Genomic DNA, 14,644 nt, shown 5'->3' on the forward strand with positions numbered 1-14,644 from the left:
GAAGGAAATTTTGGCCCCACTCCCTTAAAGCATCCCTAAAATTTTGGGCCTTATTTTCCCCAAAATAATTATACTGGATTTCTACTCTGTTCCTTTCTTGAGTTAGAGCATGTCATGTCACTTGCTCAATTTTAATCACATAAATTAGTTCATAGCTGTAGGATGGGAATGCCTTAATCAGGGTTTTGTAAATACTCAAGGAATTTGGAGATACAAATCCAGGAGAGTGCATGACCCTACAAGGAAATATATGTGTGTGTGTGTGTGTGTGTGTGTGTGTGTGTATGTATCTCCAACAACTTGTTGAAGGCTATTAAAATGATAATAATTATACAAATTCACAAATTCACAAGGAGACCATTGAATATCTACATATAATTTTTATTTCAACAGAAGTTTCATATAGCCTAGTAAAACACCTCTAGTACTTTAAAACTGATATTAAGAGAAGGAAAATATGTCAATTAAATCTAACTCGACTCTTCCTTTGAATCAAAACATTTATTCCTACCTGAAATATGTTGTTTGAACAGAAATACCTGTATTTAGAAGTTTAAAATAATTTCTCTGTATTCATCATAGAAATAAGAAATGGAAATTGTAATAAATCAATTTTTTATGAACATACTCAAGACATTAAATCTGTGGCACTCAGCTTGTTTTTGCCATAGCACATAATTTTAAATTTTAATCTAGATTTTAATATACATTTGATCCTAAAATAATATACTATACAAACTACTCTTGAATTAATTTGTTTCTAATTTATGTTTTTGCTATATAATTCATTTAAATTAATAACATGTTATGGTCAAATGTGGAGAATCTGAATATGTCTATGTATTTTAAATATTACTAAGGAGTGTATAAAATAAACTCTAAACATACACTAAATAAAATGCTTTTTTTAAACATTTTATTTCACTTTTTCACTTTGTAATTCTTTTTTTGGTACCAGGAATTAAATAAACCCAGGGTTGCTTAACCACTGAGCCATGTTCCCAGCCCCTTCTATTTTTTATTTTGAGACATGGTCTCACTAAGTTGATTAGGTCCTTGTCAAGTTGCTGAGGTTGGCCTCAAACTTACAGTCCTTCTGCTTTATAAAATGCATTTTATAAGTGAAATTACTACTTTTTATATACTCTGTAAAATGATGAAATTATTGTTAAATACCTTTTTGCATCCTAGGTACTGTGGTTTAGATATTAAATTGTCCCCCAAAAGTGCATGTGTTGAAAGCCTGGTGCCCAGCTGATGATGCTATGGAGAGAGAGTGGATTCTTTAGGAGGTGGAGCCTAGGGAGAGGAACTTAGGTCATTGGGGGTGTGTCCTGAAAGGGGATATTGGGACTCCAGACCCTTTCTCCTTCTCTTTTTGCTTCCTAATGGCCACAAGGTGAACAGTTTTCTTTTATCACATACTCCCGACCATGACATTCTACTTCACCACAGACATAAATGCAACACAGCAAGCTGATCAGGGATTGGAACCTCCAAAGCCATGAGCCAAAATAAAAACCTTTAAAGTTCTATCTCAGGCATTTTGACACAGTGATAGAAACTAACACACCAGGTTATACTATAACATGGCTTTGAGGACCAAATAAAGAACTAGAATAATGAAAGGACCATCAGGAAGAAGACCTGGTGTACAGTACAGTATTGACCTTGTCCAAAGACAGGTCTGGCCTTGGCCTTCAGATCCTGGGAAGAATGTCCTGACTAATAATTTACTGGGGGCCTTGGTCCAAGTAGATAGGCTGTACTAATAGCGTCCTGTACAGTGAGAGCTCTGTGTCACAACGGTATCAGATTGAACTTTGAAAGAACTGGGAACTAAGTGAAGCCATGCATGTTGCTAACCATATCTACGTCACTGAGCCCCAATTTAAAACTCAGTACTTCAGGGCTTGAGTGACCTTCCTGGTTGGTTGGTAACATTCCGATGAATTGTTACACACCATTGCTGGGAGGAGCGAATAGCATTCATGCCTGGGATAGCTTTGCACTTGGAACTCTCCTGGACTCTGCCCCACATGCCTCTTCCCGTGGTTGATTCAAATCTGTTCTCTTTAACTATGATAAACCGTTAACTGTGAATATATCAGCTTTCAGTGAGTTCTTTTGAGTTCTTGTAACAAATTATGCAAACTATTTGTGGTCTTGAGGACCCTTGAACTGGCAGTTGGTGTTAGAAATGAAGGAATGTCCTGGAGACTCCTGATGTCTGACCTGTCTTCTGGTCCTGATTACCATTAACCTGAATAATTATTGATCCTCTTCTTGGGTCCATGTCAGATAGGGGTCCTCACTCCGCCCTTTTCTGTTTTCCTTTGCACCATCCCCCATATTCCCTTGCTTCAGGGGAAGATCTTGCAGTGGTTCATCCTGCTCTGGCCTACATCGGTGGCAGCACCAGCAAATGCATACAACAGGGGGCCCAAAGAGTATTCGAGGTTCCCATGGGTCAGTGTCTCCAGATACACAGTGGTTCCAGCCCTGGGACGGTAGCAGCTTCTGACCTCTGGGTAGCAACCCCCTTCTTCATTTTGCCTTTCCAGCTTTGCCAAAACTGTTGTGGTTTACACATGATATGGTTTAACTATGAGCTCACGTGTGAGATAATGTAAGGATGTTCAGAGGTGAAATCATTGGATTATATGAGCTAGAACTCAATCAGTGGATTAATACATTGATGTGGATTGGCTTGTTGGTAACTATAGGCATGTAGGGTGTGGGTGAAGGAATAGGTTACTGGGGATGTACTTCTAGGGCTTATAGTTTGTCGTGGTGAGCAGAGAGCTCTCCCCACCACACACTTCCTGTTTCCTGGTTACCTTGATCTGCTTCCCTCTGCCACCCCTCTATCATGATGTTCTGCTTCACTGTGGGCCCAGAACTATGGAATCCACCAACTGTGGACTAAACCTATGAAACCATGAGCCAAAATAAGCTTTTCTTCCTCTAAGTAGTTATTCTCAGGTCTTTTGGTCACAGCAACACAAAACTGACTAAAACAAACACCTTTGTTAACATTCCCTGAATTAATTTTCTCTCTGCTTTCAGTTTTCCTGAAAGAACAATGACTGGTACAGATTTCCCATCTGTATAAGGGAATAATAATGGTATCTGTGCTCATTATCATAGAGAAATATTGTGAACATACATTATTTACTTGATGCTAGGTTGCTCTAAAGTTGACAAAGAACCATCTAATTTCACAGTACTATGATCCTTCAAAAAAGAGCAGTCTTATAAGAAAACAAGTGCAGAATTGTAGGGAATTTCTCTAGAACATAAAACAAAGACAGACAGTATATTAAAACTGTTGTCCAATATTTACAGATTTTTATTCTTTGAGATTTCCATGAAGCAAATATAGGATGGCTATTAAGAGTTTAAACTCTGTAGTCAAATTCCAGTTCACCTTGTATTGACTGTGTGGCTTTAGATAAGATCCTTAACCTCTATTTGCCTTATTTCCTCATCTGTAAAAATAGAAATAATCATAGGTCTGCCTCATTGAGTTGCTGTGAGGATCAAATACAATAATAATTAACATATGACCAACACGTTATATAAACAAGACATAAGATTATAATAAAAAGGGAGCCCATTTGAAATTTATTCACTGGAAGATATTTCTCTGCCCATGAATAAATAATCAGGTGGTTCCCTAACATTTCTGATTATCTTTAAATGGTTCTAAAACTTCATTAAGTTGCAAAGCACAATCTCATTTTGGCACTTAAGATGTCACATCCCATATAGTAATATAAGCTTCCAGTTTCACCTAGTTTTCCTGATTCTTCTAATGAGAAGCCAGGTTTGGGACATGATTGTCTTCTTCTCCTTCATATTAACCCTCCAGTCTTGTTCTCCCAATCAGATAAACCTGGTTTCTCATCAGTAACGTGAGAGGAAAGGTAAGAAGGAGGTATGGTAGTGGTGAATCCTTACTTACCTGGTCTGTTGAAGATGGCTTCCCACTATCTGTCTGGGCAGATGTGTAAAGGTGTGGAATGTCCCCCACCACGGCATTCAACCACACTTCCCATGTTGAGGGCAATGAATTTTCTTCTGGTTGCTTCTACCTTCAGTTTAAACCCATTGTTCCAGGGTTTAAAGGGGCTTCAAGCAGGCCCCCTCACTCATGGTCCAGACATGGATAAATTCTTCGTCCTGACAAACAGGGAGCACAGGCTGATCTTACAGCAGCAACAACTCTTCCTTCACCCTGATAATGACACCGCTGGTCTATCCTTCTCCCCTGCCCTCTAGATTCTTGGGGTGCAAGTCATACAAACAGTCTGCTGTGCATTTTCCTGGCAGGGAACATTTAACAAGCTCTGTACAGCTCCGGGCAAACCTTTCTTGACCTGAGATGAAGCAGGAAACCTGCCCACCATACCCCTTTGGCCCTTGTGCAAAAGGAACCTTAGAGCATCTCTTTCCAAATAGGTTTTCTTCAAAAACATTTTCTCAGTTTGAATTCTTTGGCAGGCAGGCATGCACTCCGTAATGATATTTCCCTCCACCATGGACTGCTTAGACCAAGGGGTCCCATAAGTTATAAAGGAACTGAAAACTGCTGTTGCTGATGAAATTCTAGGGTAATGCATTACTCACAAGTTTGTTGTGTAAACAAGCCTACGGCATTGCCTGTTATAAAGAGCATAGCATGTATGATCATGTGCAGTCCATAATGCATGATAATGATAATAAATGACTATATTACAGGTTTATATATTTACTGTGACATTATTTTTTTAGAGTATACTCCTACTTATTAAAATGTGCTGTGTTACACTGGCAGCAGCTTCATACAACCCACATTTACCACGGCTCTTGATTATATCAAGAAGCCACGTGGAGTGATTGACCTATATCATCTGGGTTTGTGTAAGTATACACCGTGCTATTTGGTCAATGATGAAACAAACTGATGGCCAATTTCTCAGAACATAGCCCTGTGGTTAAATGACACGTGACTGCATTTGTCTTGACTAAAAGAGTCATAGTTTGGAAACAAGTTTTCAACTAAATCCTGTTTTGTGGTCCTCCTGGGGAGATCTGTTCTACAGCTTAATTTGCTATTGAATATTTACTGTCTTCATGCCTGAGCCACTAGTAGGAAAGGATGAGCCACATTTTTACATCTTTTATGTGTAAAGAGTACTTAAATGGCGCTCAATAAATGTTAGCTGTTAATAATTTTTGAGGACATAAAATAGGACCTGTAGGTAGTTTAAAATAAGCAAGTGGAGGGGCTAGGGTTGTGGCTCAGGGGAAGAGCACTTGCCTAGCATGTGTGAGGCACTGGGTTTAATTCTCAGCACTGCATATGAATAAATGAATAAAATAAAGTTCCATCAACATCTAAATATACATATATATGCAAGTGGAATGGATATTGAAAAAAATCACTTCTTTTCCAAATAGCCTTCATCCACTTGCTGTTGTGGAATATCTTTTCCAGTTTTATTTTCAGAATGGGAGAGATTTTCATCTGTTTGGGAGGATTAGCAGCAGTTCAGCTTAAGCAAAGCAGTGGATTTGTGACCCGTCATAGCAGGTCAGTGATACTTTGAAACTCAGCCACATGGAGCAAAGGTGAAGCAGCATTTTTGCTGGGTAAGGGTTTGGTGAGCATATAGGGCCAAGGTGCTTGGTGAAAAGGACAATGTGGAAAGATTAACATCTGATTCATCTGGCAATAGAGTGACTGTCATTTCCTTCAGCAGAGAAAGTAGGGGAACCAAATGGTTCCCCTGTCCACGCTTCTGGAAAGGATTCTTAAGGTTGACTTTTCTAGGCAAAAAAAGGTTCTTAAACTGAAAGGTTTTTACCAGTTGGCAAAGACATCGGAGTTTATTTATTTATTTATTTATTTTTGGTTATATAACTGCAGTTTCTATTTTTATACTTTCTTTTCCATAAAAAGATAAAACGTTGGCTAAATTTGGAGGGGACATGGTTTTGATTGGGGTCAGTCAACTCTCTGCTGTGAGAGCCTGGGCTGGGCACTAACTGCATCTCTTAGAGCCTTGCTCTCTTCCTCAATGGAGTAGAGACCACAGTACCATAGCCCTGAGACCCGTGTTTGAACTCAGGGCACTCAACCACTGAGCCATATCTCCAGCTCTATTTCGTATTTTATTTAGAGACAGGGTCTTACTGAGTTGCTTAGCACCTTGCTTTTGCTGAGGTTGGCTTTGAATTCTTATTCTCCTGCCTCAGCCTCTTGAGCCACTGGGATTACATGAGTACACCACTGTGCCTCTTTCACAGAGCTGTTTTAAAGATGGTGGGCAGATATGCATGAAATAGTAATAATATTATTACACAATTATGAAAGGAGCTGATTAGTGCTCAGAGCAACCAGTTGTGCTGTTGTGTTTAGATTGACATCTGCTAAACATACATACCATATAGAGGAAGCTGTTAGAGAAGGCAATACCTCAAGGCCGGGAATTTTCTGACTAATAGAAGAACCTACAGAACCATATAATGATAAGTCAGCAAATGCATGGCTTTTACTTCAGAAAACAAATTCCAATTTCTTTAATCAGTATATATCATAGAGCAAAAATTTTTTCAGTGTTTTATAACTGGGATCATGAGGTATTTTGTAGCTGAAAGTCATGTCTGTAGGAGTGAATGCAAACTAAGTTTTTACAGTGATTTACCTTGAAAAGCTTAGTGTTTCTCGATAAGTATAAAAAATGATACTTCCAGCATAAATATGAACTCAGATAAGATGACTGAGCAAGGAGATAGCAAGGGCCAAGGACAGAGATTAAAACAGCATAGAAGAGAGGTTGGGGGCTGGGTATAGCTCAGTTGGTAGAGTGCTTGCCTTGCATGCATAATGAATGCCCTGGGCTCAATCCCCAGCACCACAAAACAAACAAACAAACAAAAATCAGCATAGTAGAGAGGATGGAATAAGCAAATAAACAATTATAATGAGAATAATGGGATTCAGGGTTTTTATTTATGTGTGTGTGTGTGCATGCATGTGTGTTTTACTGTGGAAGATATAAATACGGGAGCAGGGAGATGAACCCTAAGATGTTGGGTTGAAACTGATAATATCAGTATGACTCCCAGTTTATATAGACAAAGATAGAAATAGTTATATGGAATTAGATAAAGACAGAAAGAGTTACATAGGTTATGTGTGCATCTTCTATTTCTGTTCATCAGAGAGCTCAGGGCTAGTCACTTTGCCTCACCCCAGTCACAAAGGGTATACTGGTTTCCAAACATTCTATTTCACTAAAAGGAGTCAGTACTTCTTGGAGAACTGGTTAATTCCAAGGCTAGAACAAGGACAACATATGATAAACTTGTAACATTGCCCAAGAAAGTAAGGAAATGCTTAAAAATTAAATGGAAACATCTTAAAAGGATCCAGGAACTAGTTTGAAGGGAATCCCTTGGTCAAATCTAAGTCCATTTGATGGGGGCGGAGAAGCTTGTCTTTGCAGTAAATGTTAATTATATAGAAAAAATGATGGATATAATAATAGTTGATTTGGATAGACGTTACCAACTGATGCTAAAGCTGTGGGTTGTGATTTCATAAGACCCTACGTATCAACATAGCTTCAGTGTGCTTCTCCATAAAATATCCATTGCATAGGGAATTAGGGAGACATTATACTAGAGACACTTGACAGACATACCAAGGTGATCAGGTGATAAAAGTTGTTGTGGGCTGAATGGTGCCCCTCCAAATTTACAAATTGAAATCTTAATATAAGAGGGCCTTAAGATATTCTTCTTTTTCTTCTTTTTTAATTAATGCAATGCTAGAATTGAACCCAGGGTCTTGCATATACTAGGCAAGTACTCTACTATTAAGCTACATCTCCAGCCAGAGGATCTTTAAAGACATGAATCCATATGATATAAAGAAACATGTTAAAATATGATCATTAGGATAAGGCCAACTTCAATATAACTGATGTCTTCATGAGAGGAAATTTGAACACAATATGCATATAGGGAAGACCATGTGAAGACACAAAGAAAATGGTCATCTACAAGCTAAAGAGAGAACTCTTTCCCCACAAAATTCATAGACTTCTAGCCTCCAGGATTGTGAGAGCCTAAATCTCTGTCATTTAAGTCGTCCAGTCTGTGGGACTTTGTTCTGGCAGCCCCCGTTGTTATCACTTATGTTGAAGTGGGATGACAGCATGTTCCCTCTGATGTGATGTGTCAAGAAAACCACGACAGAATTTCTGTGGTCCTTCAGCCAGCACTGAGTGGTCTGACTCCGTTCATGATGAAACCCTGACAGATGTACATCAAGGGAAGTGTTCATAAGGGAAGGCTTGTAGTCATTACAACTGTCAAGATGATCAAAGTCCAGGAATGTTCCAGATGGGAGGAGGCTAAAGTGACTTGACAACCAGGTGCAATGTGATCTTGAAATGGACTCTGAATCACAAAAGCAAGGGAAAGGTTGGAGAGGCTGCAACATTTGAAAGAGGTCTGTGGGTTGAATGGATGGTAGGGTTGACTTTCTGATTGAAAGGGTTGTGTGAAAATTTGGGGGGGAAAGGTACCCACCAAAGTACATGGAAATGATGGCACATCCTGTCTGAAGTTGGATGATTTGGGATAGACTAAAGTGTAATGAAAGACTAAAGATGAAAGATGGAGACCTGGGAGGGGGCGGGGGAGACAGGAAGTGGGGGAGGGAAAAAGGAAGATCAAGCTCAGGGGAATATGGGGAATTGGGGTGAAGTGAGTTTATGAATTCTTCATACTAATCCTGCAGCTTTTCTATATAATTACAATTGTTTCCAAATAAATTAAACTTATGAATGTATTTATAATTTAAGCAATATTATTTCACATCTATCCTCTCTCTTAAGAGTCTTAGAGGGCTGGGGTTGTAGCTCAGTGGTAGAGTGCTCACCTCACATGTGGAAGGCACGGGGTTTGATCCTCAGCACCACATAAAAATAAAATTAAGGCATTGTGTACACCTACAACTAAAACAAAATTTTCAAAAAAATATTATAGATACATGGTGCTCCTCTGACTACAGGTTTTAAATACTCTTTCAATTTATCTTCCTTTCCTGAATATCAGTTGTTTTGTAATAAGTGTGAAATTTAGTAGTTTATTCTTGCTTTATTTCTTCCACTGTGGTTGATCTTCTTATATATTCTGAATTTCTGTATTATGAAACAAAAATGAAAATTTTTGAGGCTCCCCAGATCTCTGAAGTCAAATCTTGGAATAAGAACCCGAAATCTAAATTCTTACACACACACTAAAATTTAAGAGATATCCTTTTAAGATTTCTATAGGGTCAAGCTTGGAGATTTTAATACTACTCCCAGAAATGCCTTCAAGATAAACAAAGTTACATCATGAAACTCCCATTTTAAATCAAAATGATTTTCAACTGCTGAGAGTACTTGCTCAGACATTTTTACAGGACCCCGGTCTATCTGATAATTTCTGTTTAAATCACTTCACAGGTAGCTTAGTTGAGTTTAAAATTCTTGGAATGCAAACTTTCCCCTTAAAATGTTTTAAATATTATCCATTGACTGCTGGAATTTAGTATTTCAAAGGAATCTGAGGACAGTTTAGTTTTTGTTCTATTTATAGAGCTCTAGTCTTTTTGTGCCTGGACACTTCTATAATCTTTTATCATTTTAATTTTTCAAATTTTTCATTTTAGTTTTGCCTGTTCTCATACTAAGAATCGTTTCAGCACAGGATGATTTTTTCCCATTGTACCTTTGATTATTGGCCCTATGGGTTCCATACCAGGTAACTTCAAGACTTCTCCCCTTTATCCATACTGTTCTTTTTACATTTTGTCATGTTTTAATAAAACATTTCAATTTATAATTGCTTATACTGTTCAAAAACAAAACAGGATTGTGTAACTTTATCCTGTGCATTTTTAAAATTGTGAAATGACTCATAAGCATAAGACTTTTAAAAACATGTAAGTATATACGTAATAATAATAATAATAATAATAATAATAATAATATAAATAATTTTGTATCCATTATCTGGAATGTGAAATAGGCCTGGGTGCTTTAAAAGTCACCTCTGAGACTTTCCTTTATAGCCTTTTACAAATATGTTTTTGGTTTAGGACTTTATGTGTAAATCATATTGTTAGTTTTGAAAAGTTGAGAGACAAAGTCAAACTTCTCCCTAGCAGCAAGGGCAGGATAGTGCCCACTGGATGAAGACTCTAGATGATCTGAACAGCCTGAATCATATCTGGCTTCATCTTCCTTGATGTCTGACAGGAGCCCTTTGGAAGTCAGTGTGACATCACAAGTGAGGCCTGGGAAACTTGGCACCTAGGGGCATCTAACCTAACTATGGAGTAGAGCTCCAGACCCCAGAAGCAAATTGATCAAATGGAGCGAGTTGCAGTGGTTTTTTTTTTTTTTTTTTTGTCTTATTCTTAGCATGCTGTTTTGCCTTTGCCTCTTGAGTAATTGAGAGGGATGGAATGAGTATCTTCAGCTCACATGGCAACAGGATTTGGAAGGGAGAGTAGTGACATCATCAAGTCCCCATCAAGACAAAGCAAGCAGAGATCAAAGTCACGCCAGAGTCACCAGACTTTGTGTTCCCCTGTTGAGACAGCAGTAGCATCAAGATCTTAATAATAATGACATTGAACATACCATTCTCTTGAGCTTGTGTTCACTAGAGAGTGATTTTACAGAAAAGGCTGAGGAGGGTAACTTGCCATTGGTATCTTCAAGTACAAACCTTGCTCAAATTGTGATGGTTCCAATTAACGATCATTCAGCTTCACAGTGGTGTAAAAGTATAGTCATACAACCAGTTGGTTTTTACTTTCAGTACAGAAGTAATAAACTACCTGAGATATTTAATAGTTGATGATAAAATAGGCTTTGTGTTAGATGATTTTGCCCAATCTAGGCTAATATAGATGTTGTGAGCATGTCTAAGTTAAACTTGGTTAAACTATTATGTTTAGTAGGTTAGGTGCAATAAAAGGGCATTGTTGATTTATTTATTTTCAACTGGCTTATAATTACATTAAGAGTCAAGGAACATATATGCCATCTTTGTGGATGGCCAGAGTTCCCCAGGGAAGAGTCTTTCAATGTTGTACCTGGAAGATAAAGGTCTAGCTGCTGCATTCTGGGGACCAAGCTTAGGAGGAGCTTCGGAGGATGACTTCTTAATCCCCCTCATGAGAATAAACATCCAGACATCTGCCATGGGGAGGGAGGGGCCAGGGCTCTAATTGCTTCTTTAGCTTTCACTTAGGTCTTCCTTATCTTAGCTTCCTCTCCTTTGGACTGCAGGACTAGATTTGTACTGTGGAATACCTAAAGCATGCTCAGGAATTCCACTCTTTGAAGATTGCGCTATGTAAATATGGCTGGTTCTCAGCCTTCGCACTTGGCAACACAGGATTTTGTTTTCTCAAAATGACAGTTAAATGACTCACTACTGAAGGATCATTTGTTCAGGTTCCAAAATGCTGTTGCTGTTGTCTTCTCTCCTATTGTAGTCCTTGTGGGTTTAGGTCTTAAAAAATAATTCCTATTTTTATAAGATTTGAGAGGGAAGAAAATGAAATGCTTAGGTTCAAGCCACTACTTTAACCTGGAAGTTCAAAAACATCTATTTCTTTTGTAAGACTCAGATTTGCTGCAAACATTCTTTTGATTCATCTGCCTTTTGCAGAATTAATCCTGCCCTTGAACAATTCCGAGTACAATGCACAACAAATTGGATCCTAATCTGTGTGCTTATGTATGCTTCTTTCCGCAGGAAAAGCAAGTGTCCTAAAACATCAAGAAAAAGTTTTATTCTAATTTTCTCTATAGTACTATCACAATACATAGTAAAAACTCAATGTTTATTACATACAGGAACATATGATGGATGATAACCTTTTCAAAAGTTGAATGCTTATATAGATATATTTCCTAGTGACTAAAAAAATTTAATTTCTCTTTATCAATTGGTGTCTCCTCAAACATGCTGAAAACCTGTTAGCTCCTTCAATAACACATGGAGCCCTTTATGGACATCAAGCAGAGCAAGGTATGGATTGACTGCCCTCTGGTGGCAGATCAAGAAACTAACTTCTTAAGACAACTTGGAAATATGGTGCTGTTAAACCAAAATGGAATATATCCCTCTATTTTCTTTTTTAAATTTTATTTATTTATTTATTTATTTGTTCTAAATTTGTCATAAATGTCAGAAGAATGCATTTCAATTCATAGTACACATATGGAGCACAATTTTTCATTTCCCTGGTTGTACATAAAGTAGAGTCACACTATTCGTGTCTTCATACAGGTAGCTAGAGTAATGATGTCCGTCTCATTCCACCATCTTTCCTACCCACTGCTCCCTCCCTTCCTCTCCTTCCCCTTTGCCCTATCCAAAGTTTCTCCATTTCTCCCATGCTCCCCCAATCCCCATTATGGATCAGCAGTCACTTATCAGAGAAAACATTTGGCCTTTGTTTTTTTGGGATTGGCTTACTTCACATAGCACGATATTCTCCAACTCCATCCTTTACCTGCAAATGCCATGATTTTGTTATCTTTTGATGCTGAGGATATAGTTTAGTTGGTAGAGTGCTTGCTTCACATGCACTAAGGCCCTGGGTTCAATACCCAGCACCATATTAAAAAAAATTAAATAAAATAGTCCCTGGATATTCCTCTATTTAAAAAATTTTCCCAATAGAGCATACATGGATTTTCTAATCACAGGAAAGCTATAATTTTCAAAATAAATTGATGAATTTCTAATATAAGACATTAGGAAGCTGAACAAAAATACAAATCTTTATATACATACAATAAAATATGTATGTTTTAAAAATACAACCTATTTATAATGTTTGCTTTATCTATTTTACTTCTCAGTTGCACTTAGTTGACTTCTGATAACCCCCAAATGAATCACTTATAATGCAAATGGTAAATAAGTATCTGAAGTTTTATTATAATAGAGAAATAAAGAGTTCATTTTCTTTTGTGCACTAAAATCCCAAATTGATTTTCTTCCATTCAACTTCAAAACAAATCTGAATTTGTGTGTGTGTGTGTGTGTGTGTGTGTGTGTGCGCGCATGCGCGCACTAGGGATTAAATCAAGGGCACTCTACTACTCATCTACATCCCAGCCCTTTATTTTTTTATTTTGAGATAGGTTCCTGAGGCTGACCTTGCACTTGTGATCCTCCTGCCTCAGCCTCTTGAGTTGCTGGGATTACAGGTGTAGTCCATCATGCTGGCTCAAATAACTCTTTAATATGTAGGTTTAAACAGGCTTGTTCAACAAATACCTATAAAAATGGGCATAACAAACTTTCCTGGATTGTATTCTTTTTTGTATGTGTGCCAGGGCCTTGTGCATGGCAGATAAGCACTCTACCAACTAAGCTATATCCCCAGCTCTCTGGGTTGGAGTCTTGGTGAAAAGGTCAAAGATTATTCCCACCTTCTCTGTGAGTGAGTTGTGTTCATGAACAAGAGGACACTTTCCTGGAGCTGGGGATGTGGCTCAAGTGGTAGTGCACCTGCCTGGTGTGCATAAGGCACTGGGTTCGATCCTCAGCACCACACAAAAATAAAATAAAGATATTGTGTCCCCCTAAAACTAAGAAATAAATATTTTTAAAAAACGAGGATACATTCCCATACTGTAAGTGAAAAAGAGGGCACTGCTTGTTTTGGATCAAGGTTAGACAGGACATGAATTATACAAGGTCCCACAAATGTTTCCAAATGATTGTGCAATACCAAAAGGAAGAGAAAACTATTAGAACAAGAAATTGTTCAGCTTGCCAACTATATAGATAATAAGCATGTAAAATGAATAAAATAATTTAAACCTCCAAATTTTTATATAGAAAAAAGTTCATGTCAAGAAAATATAAGCAAAATTGATATAATTAAATGGGATTTATGGAAGACAGAGATGGGAGAGACCGTCCTCCTATCTCCTGCCCACCAGAGCAGAAACCGCCTTCATGGCATGAATTAACCAGTGTGGGACCAGTCTTTTCAGTTCCTGCCCAACCACAATTGGTTGTTTCTGTGAACCACTATTTATGTTTTTCATTCTCTTCTTCCCCTTCTTCCAAATAAGCGTTCTTATTGTGTTACCCTGCTACTCTATATCATGTATGTCAGACACAGATAACTTGTCTTTGGGGTTTTATGTGGCTAGACCTAGAGGAGCCCTAGCTGAGCTTGATGGAGAGGACAGCACATCACCCAGAGATCACAGATCAGGATCTGGGATTGTCTCCACTGGGAAAGGGGTGTTTTATGTGCAGGAAGAAAGCTGTGCATGCATGTGTAGGGTGACCAGGATTACAGAAGAGATTATTAGTTGCCCTAATGTTTGATCTCTCCTTCCATGGCAATGACTTTCAACTCTTATAGTTAACTGTTCACAGAAGTAAGACAATAACTTCTCCAGCTTTCTCTTCAACTAGTGTGTAGTTGTGTGACTATTTTCCAACAGATGTTACATAAGCAGAAATAATATGCATGACTTTATGATATGACCTCAGCCCTTTCAATGTGTCCCTCTTGACACTGGCTGGAATGCTCATGGAATGTGGAATT

At 38.0% G+C, this 14,644-nt stretch overlaps 1 long non-coding RNA gene across 1 annotated transcript in view; it reads left to right on the forward strand.

Moving 5' to 3' along the window:
- Positions 1-14,644, forward strand: part of LOC144370496 (uncharacterized) — a 34,937-nt gene that overhangs the window by 15,352 nt on the left and 4,941 nt on the right. The window lies entirely within an intron of this gene.

The sequence above is a fragment of the Ictidomys tridecemlineatus genome, chromosome 14 (genome assembly GCF_052094955.1).
Source record: "Ictidomys tridecemlineatus isolate mIctTri1 chromosome 14, mIctTri1.hap1, whole genome shotgun sequence".
Taxonomy (NCBI): domain Eukaryota; kingdom Metazoa; phylum Chordata; class Mammalia; order Rodentia; family Sciuridae; genus Ictidomys; species Ictidomys tridecemlineatus.